The sequence below is a fragment of the Staurois parvus genome, unplaced genomic scaffold (genome assembly GCF_062004578.1).
Source record: "Staurois parvus isolate SC_StPar_1 unplaced genomic scaffold, SC_StPar_1.0 ptg000196l, whole genome shotgun sequence".
NCBI lineage: Eukaryota > Metazoa > Chordata > Amphibia > Anura > Ranidae > Staurois > Staurois parvus.
In genome coordinates, this window is record NW_028317992.1 from 3,283,121 (window position 1) to 3,294,190 (window position 11,070).

At 44.1% G+C, this 11,070-nt stretch overlaps 1 pseudogene; it reads left to right on the forward strand.

Annotated features, from left to right (window-relative positions):
• The first annotated feature begins 474 nt into the window (after window positions 1-474).
• On the forward strand, window positions 475-7,281 carry LOC149461629 (uncharacterized; annotated as a pseudogene).
• The last annotated feature ends 3,789 nt before the right edge of the window (window positions 7,282-11,070 follow it).

An 11,070-nucleotide genomic window follows, 5' to 3' on the forward strand; every position in this document is an offset into this window, starting at 1 on the left:
GTAGACCAGGAGCAGGACCCCTTGCTACATGGTTTCTTCCTCTTCCTGGACTGTTTCCCCAGTTACATTCTTGATGATGTCATCCAGGGTAACTCCAAAAAGTAATTCACCTTGGAAGGGCAAATCCATGAGAGCCTTTTTTTGATGTCTGGTCTGCAGACCAACTCTTGAGCCACAGCACACGCCGAAGCACCTCCGTTTGGAAAGCAAAGGGGCCACATCCAAGGACACATCACACACAAACTTGAGACCTGGGAGCAACTGGTCTGCCAGTTCCATGTAAGCCGGAGCAACTTTTTCCCCACCCAGGCCATGGTGAATGAGCTTAGCCTATTCATAGAATGTCTAGGATATCAGGGCTGTGGCCAAAACAGGCCGTAGAGCTGTACAGGCAATAGTAAACATGGTGCAGGAGACCGATTCCCTCTACCTGTCAGCCAGATCCATATAAAAGGAAACTCCTCCACCAGTATCATGGTTGCTTTGTTCAACCTGAAAATGGGAGGATCCATGAGAGGCGGAGCGGTCTACTTCTTCAGAAGGGATTCCTCGTTAACGCACGGCAAAACATTTTGGTACCACAAAGGGTTGCTTTGGACATTCCCAATGTTTGTAGAGAAATTTGTCAATCTAATTGGGATAGGGAAACACCTTAGCCACACAAGACGGCTTGTGAGTACCAAGGGGGAGAACCATGTCCACTGCCTCTTCAGAGGCATTCTCCATTTTTAATTTTTTTTGTACTGAAGTAATAAGTGCATCCACCAGCGCCTTTTCATTTGCAATGGCAGCAGCAGCAGAGGACACATCCACACCGTTGGAAGGGTCGGGGATCTCGTTGTCAGGTCCGGCGGGCAGGACCGTGTCCACAGATGCAGAGGGGAAAACAGGGATGATCAGGTGGGGAGGTGTGATCCTGAGCCTCCATGAATGGAGGTGCTGGGACTGCTATAGGTGATGCTACACTAAGCTACATTCCCTGATTATTTGTACAGAGGTAACCATTACAGTACAATGGTTTTTATGCAATTAGTTGATTTATGTGACGCACAATATACACTGTTTGTTACATGTTCAGTCAAGATAGTTAAAAAGTCTCACAAATGTGGTATAGCTATACTTGGAAAGAGTAGCAAAATGTGTTTTGGGGTGTAATTCTAAGTATGTCCATGCTGTGTGTGAGAAATATCTCATCAAACTGCCAATTTTGTGTAAAAAAAGTTATTTTAATTTTCTTTCTGCATTTTCCAAAAACTTGTGGCATAAAAATGAAGTCTTCAAAAGGCTCACAATGCCTTCTAAAAAATACATCGAGTTGTTTACTCTCCAAAATGTGATCATTTTGTGGGTGGTTCCATTGTTCTGGTGCTCCAGAGCCTCCAAAAATGTGAAAGGTAGTCAGGAAATTAGATGCTTAATTTATACTCCTAAAAAGCCTGAAGGTGATCCTTGGATCCCTCTGTGAGGCTAGGCAGTGTAAAATCTCATGTATGTGGTACCTCCATACTCAGGAGGAGTAGCAGAATGTGTTTTACAATGTAATGTTAAGTATGCCTATGATGTGTGTTAGATATATATTATTGACAACTCTGTGTAAAAAAAAAAAAATTTCCTTTCCAGTATTTTCAAAAGCCATTTTCAAAAGACTCACTATGCTTTTCAGAACATACCTTGGAGTGTTTACTTTCCACAGTTGAGTCATTTTGTGGATGTTTCTGCTGTCCTGGTGCTCCAGGGTCTCAAAAAATGTGATAGGTAATCAGAAAATTAGATGTGTAATTTATATATAATTTATGGCCCTAGAACACCTGAAGACCTGAAGGTGGTCCTTGGATTTTGGGCCCCTCTATGCATCTAGGGCAGCAATGGGCAAACTACGGCCCACGGGCCGTATACGGCCTGGCGGACCTTTTAATCCGGCCCGTGGAGCGTGATACTGTCAGGATGGCTGTCAGGATGTGTGTAGGCGGGGCAGCGTGACGAACGTGAGGGGAGCTAGGCTCCTCTCACAGTCCGTCCTGAAGACCGGAACGGCGTGGGAACACGGCGAGAGGAACGCGCAGAGCAAAGGTAAGTAAATTGACACAGGGGGGACTTGGGGACTTAATATGGGGGATGAATTAATATGGGGCATGAATTATTATAGGGGGGATGAATTACTATATGGGGGATGAATTACTATGGGGGATGAATTACTATATGGGGGATGAATTACTATGGGGGATGAATTACTATATGGGGGATGAATTACTATATGGGGGATTAATTACTATGGGGGATGAATTACTATATGGGGGATGAATTACTATATGTGGGATTAATTACTATATGGGGGATGAATTACTATATGGGAAATTAATTACTATATGGGGGATTAATTACTATATGGGGAATGAATTACTATATGGGGGATTAATTACTATATGGGGGATTAATTACTATGGGGGATGAATTACTATGGGGGATGAATTACTATGGGTGATGAATTACTATATGGGGGATTAATTACTGTATGGGGGATGAATTACTATGGGGGATGAATTACTACAGTATATGGGGGATTAATTACTATGGGGGATGAATTACTATGGGGGATGAATTACTATATGGGGGATGAATTACTATATGGGGGATGAATTACTATGCTTACTGTGGGGGAATATTACTATACTTACTATGGATGACACATACACATCATTCATCTACTCTTGGTCCGGCCCCCGGGTCCAATATATGAACCCATTGCGGCCCTCAAGTCAAAAAGTTTGCCCACCCCTGATCTAGGGTGTGAAAACTTCTCTAACATGTGGTATCCCCATACTCAGGAGGCATAGCAGAGTTTGTTGTGGGGTGTAATTGTAAGTATGCCCATGCTGTGTGTGAGAAATAGCTTAAAATTATAACTTTGTGAAAAAAAAACACATTTTATTTAATTTCTTTATTTTCCAAAAAATTCTGACAACAAAATTACAACTTCAAAACATTCACCATGCCTCTTATTAAATACCTTGACTGTCTATGTTGCAAAAAGGGGTCATTTGGGGGGTATTTGTACTGTCCTAGCATTTTAGGGCCTCAAGAAATGAGACAGGCAGTCAATACATCAGGACTGATGAATTTTCAAATATAGAAATGTACAAATCATAACGCCTAATACCTAGGACATGCAGGGGTTTTATTTGCATTTAGTCCCGCTGCAGGCAAGCAGCATTCCCAGCATTACGTTTTTTTCAGCTGCTGCTCTTTCTCAAAAAAGTGATCCAAGTGGCTGATTAGCCACTGGATCCCTTTTATATGCAGCGGGAGGGGTTGTCCGAACTTTTCAGTGGTTCTCGGGCTTACCTGTCTCATCGGGAAGACCAGGAAACGATCCGGCAGTTGCAGCCATAGAGGTGTAGGGAGACCAGATTGTCTCTGTTCACCTCTATGATCTAGGAGGCCAGAAACGACGCCATGACGTAATTTTAAGTTTAGGGCAGATGTAAACAATGCCATTTTTGGGGGGAAAGCATCAGATCAATGTTTGTTTTTTCAAGGGTAGAGGAGAGATCTGGGTCTTATAGACCCCAGATCTCTCCAAAAAGAGGACCTGTCATGCTTTAATGTTATCACAAGGAATGTTTAAATTTCTTGCAATAGCAATAAAATTGATAAAAAAGATGTAAAGAGACAGTGTAAAAATAAAAAAAGTAATAAAATAAATAATATAAAAAAAAATGTTAAAGTACCCCTTCCCTAGTGCTCACACTCAGTGGCAAACGCATACGTAGGTCACGCCCCATATGTAAACGGTGTTCGCACCAAACATATGAGGTATCGCAGCAAACATTATAGTAAGAAATAATTCTATCATTAGATAACCTGTAAACATTTTAAAAACGTTGCCTATGGAGATTTATAAACATCGTAGTTTGGCAACATTCCACGAGTGTACACAATTTTAAAGTGTGACATGTTAGATATCTATTTACTTGGTGTAACATCATCTTTCATATTAAAAAAAATTGTATTATACACTGCTCAAAAAAATGAACGGAACACTTTGAAAGCACATTAGATCTCAATGGGGAAAAATATCATGCTGGATATCTATACTGATATGGACTGGGTAATGTTTTAGGAACGTAAAGAAAAAATGATGCAGCAGGCTAGCCCATTTTGCTGAAATTTTATTGCAGTAACTCAAAATGGTGCTCAGTAACTTGTATGGCCCCAAGTGCTTCTGTGCATGAATGACATAGTTGAGGCATGCTCCTAATGAGACAAAAGATGGTGTCCTGGGGTATTTCCTCCCAGATCTGGACCAGAGCATCACTGAGCTCCTGGACAGTTTGAGGTGCAACCTGGCGGTGTCGGATGGACCAAAACCTGATATCCCAGAGGTGTTCTATTGGATTTAGGTCAGGTGAGCGTGGGGGTCATTCAATGGTATCAATTCCTTCATCCTCCAGGAACTGCCTTCATACTCCTGCCACATGAGGCTGGGCATTGTCGCACATCAGGAGGAACCCACTGCACCAGCGTAGGGTCTGACAATGGGTCCAAGGATTTCATCCTGATACCTAATGGCAGTCAGGGTGCATTATCTAGCCTGTAGAGGTCTGTGCATCCCTCCATGGATATGCCTACCAAAACGGTCATACTGTACCATGTTACAGGCAGCAGAACGTTCTCCACGGCTTCTCCAGACCTTTTCACATCCGTCAGATGTGCTCGGGGTGAACCTGCCCTCATCTGTGGAAAGCACAGGGCGCCAGTGGTGGACCTGCCAATTCTGGTGTTCAATAGCAAATGCCAATCGTGCTCTATGGTGCCGGGCAGTGAGCACATGGCTCACTAGAGGACGTCGGGCCCTCAGGCCACCCTCATGAAGTCTGTTTCTGATTGTTTGGTCAGAGACATACACACCAGTGGCCTGCTGGAGGTCATTTTGTAAGACTCTGGCAACGCTCATCCTGTTCCTCCTTGCACAAAGGAGCAGATACCGGTCCTGCTGATGGGTTAAGGACCTTCTATGGCCCTGTCCAGCTCTCCTAGAGTAACTGCCTGTCTCCTGGTATCTCCTCCATGCTCTTGAGACTGTGCTGGGAGACACAGCAAACCTTCTGGCAATGGCACGTATTGATGTGCCATCCTGGAGGAGTTGGACTGCCTGTGCAACCTCTGTAGGGTCCAGTTATCACCTCATACTACTAGTAGTGACACTCATCAACCTGTAAAACCATTCCTGTTTTGGGGGTCATCTCATTTTTGCCCATCTAGTGCACCTGTTTCATTAACACCAAAGCAGCTGAAACTGATGAAGAATCCCAGGAGTTTAATTGACTTGTTGCTATACTCTGATTAAAAAGTGTTCCTTTAATTTTTTTGAGCAGTGTATATAAAGTCTGGTGAGAACAGCAAACCTGTCCTATTATTATTAATTCACATGCACAGTGCCAGATAGCTAGGTCTGTGCTACTGTATATTTGTAGTGGTCACCTTCCAGTATATTATTAGGTGAACCTGTTTATTACAATATTATTAATACAGGTATTCATACAGCGCTGACAATTTACACAGCACTTTACATTTTGTATACAGTATATATTATAGTCATATCAGTCCTTCCCTAAAGGAGTTTACAATCTAAGGTCCCTAGCTCATGTTCATACATACTAGGGCCAATTAACCTACCAGCATGTCTTTGGAGTGTGGAAGGAAACCCACGCAGAGATTCAAACCAACATCCTTAGTGCTGCCAGCTGAAAGTTATACCCATTTAGCCACCCGATAGAGTTCATAGACAGCTCTTGTTATGTTAGTTAACCCTGTCTGCAATTCTATAGCTAGTTTTAGGTTAGTGCTCAATAACCAGCACAGGATAAAGCCAGGTTAGGCATCCAATGGCCACTTCTGGTAGTTAGAGGTCAGGTTGCATTACAGATTATAAACTTCTAGGGATTAAGAGGCAGATTAGAGTTGTTGTGCTACATCACAGTTTCTGCAGGTGAGAAGCTGCGTTCCAGGCCTGGTGGACAATGGTTGGAGGATCTCCTCATCACCATTGATCTTGTCTTCATCTGTCTGAGAGAAAGACGCACACAGCAACACAATCATCCTCAAGGGTCCCTGCAACAGATCTTTGTTGCAACATTCATCAGGAGGTATCTTTATTGATACCTACAGTATATATACCCAGATATACAGTATGAGTACAATTCCACCAGAACTCTTGTTGGGCCATTTGCTGATAATACCTGTTTGTACATTGGATGTACAGTCATGGCCAAAAATATTGGCACCCCTGAATTCCTGTCAGATAATGCACCACTTCACCCAGAAAATTGTTGCAGTTACAAATGTTTAGGCATTCTCCTGTTTATTTCTTGTGTTTATACTGGTATGACACAAAAAGTGGAGAAACAAAAAGCCAAATCTGACAAATTCCACACAAAACTCCAAAAATGGACTGGACAAAATTATTGGCACCTTCTCAAAATTGTAAGAAATAATTGCATTCCAAGTTTGTGATGCTCCTGTAATTTGTAATTAAACTCACCTGTGTCAATTAACAGGTGCTGACAATATAGAAATCACACAGACAACCAGTTAAAATGGTGAAAAATGGACTCAGCCTTTCTGTTGTGTGTCTCTGTGTGCCACATGGAGCATAGAGGAGAGAAAGAGCAGCAAGGAATTGTCTCAGGATCTGAGAACACAAATTGTGGAAAAGCATGGATAATCTCAAGGTTACAAGTCCATCTCCAGAGATCTTAATGTTCTTGCGTCCACTGTGCGCAATGTTGTCAAGAAGTGTACAGCTCATGGCTCTGTAGTTAATCTCCCTGGATGTGGATGAAAGAGAAAACTTGCACAAAGATTGCAACAAAGGATTATTCGAATGGTGGATAAAGAACCTCAATCAACTTCCAGACAAATTCAAGCTTACCTCTAAGCACACAGTACAACTGTGTCAGCTCGCACTATGCGTTGCCATCTGAATGAAGAAGGACGCTATGGTAGGAGACCCAGGAGGACCCCACTGCTGACACAGAAACATAAAAGAGCCAGATTGGAGTCTGCCAAAACTTACCTGAGGAAGCCAAAATCCTTTTGGGAGAATGTACTGTGGACAGACCAAACAAAATTACAGCTTTATGGTAATGCCCATCATTCTACTGTTTTCAGAAAAAGCAATGAGGCCTTTAAAGAAAAGAATACAGTCCCTAAAGTCAGACTTGGTGGAGGTTCACTAATGTTTTGGGGTTGTTTTGCTGCTTCAGGCACTGGATGTCTTGACCATGTGAATGGCTTTATGAAATCTGAAGACTACCAAAGAATTGTGGGGTGCAATATAGGGCCCAGTGTCTGTCAGGGACCCCAGGCTTCACCGCGGCGTGCGGGTCTACGCATGTATGGTATGCCGGGGTGCACTAGGACCTGGGCGCCCGCGACGGCAACGGCGATCGCAGATGCGCGCCTGGCACCAATGAGAGCGCAGGGCGCCCTATTTAAACAGGCTCTGACTGTGCTCAAATTGCCATACGGTCTTTTCCTGTATCCTGTGTTCCTGAGAGATTGCCTTGTTGCCGACCCTGCCTGACCCTGATTCGTTGACTATCTTCTGCTCTGATCCCTGGCTTGTCTGACCATTCTCCTGTCTAATCCTGTACGTTTGATCTCCTGTTACCGAACCTGGCCTGTGACCCGTTTATCCTTCTGCCTGCCGCTTGTACCGTCCTGCCTCCACCGTTACTGACCTGGCCTGTCTGACTTCGCTCACTCCGCCTCCTCACATCAGGCTCTCACCTGCTACGTACCACCGGCAAGTGCTTCTACCACAGCTGGTTGCACTCTGGGGCCGCGACCTGGTTTCAGCCTGCTCCAAGTCCATCCCCACCATCAGGGGTTCTGGTGAACAAGCAGGTCGAGGCTTAGATTCCGCACCCTGGGGAATCCCGGTCTGTGGAGTGCTAGAGTCTACCACTGGTCGGTCCTTAACAGTGTCAGAAAATGGATCTCCATCAGAGAACATGGGTCTTACAGCAGGAAAATGGCCCAAAGGACACATCACAAATCACCCAGAAATGGTTCCAGACAAAGCGCTGGAGAGTACTGAACTGGCCAGCAATGATTCCAGATCTCAGTCCCATAGAGCACCTGTGGAGAGATCTCAAAACAGCAGTTGGGAAAAGGAACCCTTCCAATCTGAGAGACCTGCAGCAGCTTGCAAAAGAAGAATGGTCCAAATTTCCAGTAGAGAGGTGTAAGAAACTTAGTTGTGTGTCAGATTTGGCTTTTTTTTCTCCACTTTTTTGTGTCATGCCAATACAAACAAAAAATGAACATGAAAATTCCTAAACGTTTGTAATTGCAACAATTTTCTGGGTGAAGTGGTGCATTACAGAAATGCAGGGGTGCCAATATTTTTGGCCATGGCTGTATGTACTGTTATTAATCTCTTCTTTTATAAAGCTTGTATTATTTCTGTGCTATGTACATCTATATACCTATGGTTAATGTTACAGTACATGCTGGTTGCAGTAGGTTTTCTGCTCCCAATTACTTTATTTAGATTACTGGTTAATTTCACAGGGAGGGAATTCCCTTTGTTCACAGAGGCTCTGCCCTGGGTGGAGGTACTTCCAACTTTATTATCAATCTCACCCTTCCACTTAGCAAAGGTTTTGGTTCTCTTACTTACCAACAAGTTCATGCTGTTTTGATGACTTATTAATACTAGGGGGCTACATGTGGCTCCTTGGTACTTTTTAGGTGGCCCTTGGGGCACATGCAGACACCAGTCTGAGTTTGTCTATTGCCTTGTTAAAGCAGTTATCTTTATCAGTCTCATGTTTTGTGCCTCCAGTCTATCTCTCCTGAACCATGTCCCCTGTTTCCAACAGCTCTAGTATGTTCACAGTCTCTGACCATCTTCTGCAGCATGGCTGCACTCTCTGACCTTTTCTTGTATTATGAGATTGGCCATTTCCTGTAGGATGTACGCAGTCTCTAACCATCTCTTGTATCATGCCTATAGTCTCTGACCATCTCTTGTATAATTTCTGCCGTTTCTGGCCACCTCTTGTAGAAAACAAACTAAGTTTTTGTTTTTATATCCTGTTGTGTGTCTGTTGTCTCTGAAACTACACTATATTGCAAAAAGTATTGGGACCCCCCTCCAAATAATTGGATTCAGGTGTTTCAATCACCTCCAGGGCCACAGGTGTATAAAATCATCACCTAGGCATGCAGACTGCTTCTACAAACATTGGTGAAAGAATGGGTCGCTCTCAGGAGCTCAGTGACTCCAAGCGTGGTCCCGTGATAGGTGGCCACCTGTGCAATAAGTCCATCCGTGACATTTCCTGGCTACTAAATATTCCACGGTCAACTGTTAGTGGGATTATAACAAAGTGGAAGCAACTGGGAACAACAGCAATTCAGCCATCAAGTGGTAGGCCATGTAACATGACAGAGCGGGGTCAGCGCACGCTGAAGCACACAGTGCGCAGAAGTCACCAACTGTCTTCAGAGTCAATAGCTAAAGACCTCCAAACTTCATGTGGCCTTCAGATTAGTACAACAACAGTGTGTAGAGAGCTTCATGGAATGGGTTTCCATGGCTGAGCAGCTGCATCCAAGCCTTACATCACCAAGTGCAATGCAAAGCGTCGGATGCAGTGGTGTAAAGCACGCTGCCACTGGACTCTAGAGCAGTGGAGACGTGTTCTCTGGAGTGACCAATTATGCTTCTCTGTCTGGCAATCCGATGAACGTGTCCAGGGGCGGACTAGCAACTCATGGGGTCCCCGGGCAATAGGGGATCATGGGGCCCCTGTGTCCTTGTCCACACTCAAACCACACCCAAAAAAGCCTATGATAGGTACCAAGGGCATCTCATGGGGCCCCCTACTGACCCAGGGCCCTCGGGCATAGCCCGAGTGCTGGAATGGTCAGTCCGCCCCTGGACGTGTCTGGGTTTGGTGGTTGCCAGGAGAACAGTACTTGCTTGACTGCATTGTGCCAAGTGTAAAGTTTGGTGGAGGAGGGATTATGGTGTGGGGTTGTTTTTCAGGGGATGGGCTTGGCCCCCTAGTTCCAGTAAAGGGAACTCTTAAGGCGTCAGCATACCAAGACATTTTGGATAATTTCATGCTCCCAACTTTGTGGGAAGAGTTTGGGGATGGCACCTTCCTGTTCCAACATGACTGGGCACCAGTGCACAAACAAGGTCCATAAAGACATGGAGGAGCGAGTTTGGGGTGGAGCAACTTGACTGGCCTGCACAAAGTCCTGACCTCTACCTGATAGAACACCTCTGGGATGAATTAGAGCGGAGACTGTGAGCCAGGCCTTCTCGTCCGACATCAGTGCCTGACCTCACAAATGTGCTTCTGGAAGAATGGTCAGACCTTCCCATAGACACCCTCCTAAACCTTGTGGACAGCCTTCCCAGAAGAGTTGAAGCTGTTATAGCTGTAAAGGGCGGGGCCAACTCAATATTGAACCCTACGGACTAAGACTGGGGGGCCATTAAAATTCATGTAAGTGTAAAGGTAGGTGTCCCAATACTTTTGGCAATATAGTGTAAATACTCACTGAATAATATGTGCAGGCCCTTTGGCAATGTCAGGGGTTGCACTTGAGGCCCTCCATGTCAGGAAAGTTGGCCACCACTCAACTATACCATGACCTGGATAAATGAGAACTTTCACAGATGTAATACCTAGAGCAACCACCATGTGGCAGCAATGTACCACTCAAATGTACACAAGCTTTGTTATATCAGCTCAACATAAATATGAATAGAAAATCTACTGTAGTTCAATGGGGTTATTAGAAAAACAATCACCCAGTCTCTTGGTCTCTTTGGTGCAGCAGTAATCATTACATTTCAAAGTCCTTTAATATTTTTTATTAGTTCATATATTACATGTAATATCGTTTTGCTGTTCCTATGTACAGAAATATACAAGCATATTAGAGGACTCAAAACTCAAAGTTTATTTATTCAGTAAATAAAGTAGCAACCATTAAAGCAAGGTAAGAAATAATAGGCATGCTAGACGCAGGGGCAGACTGACA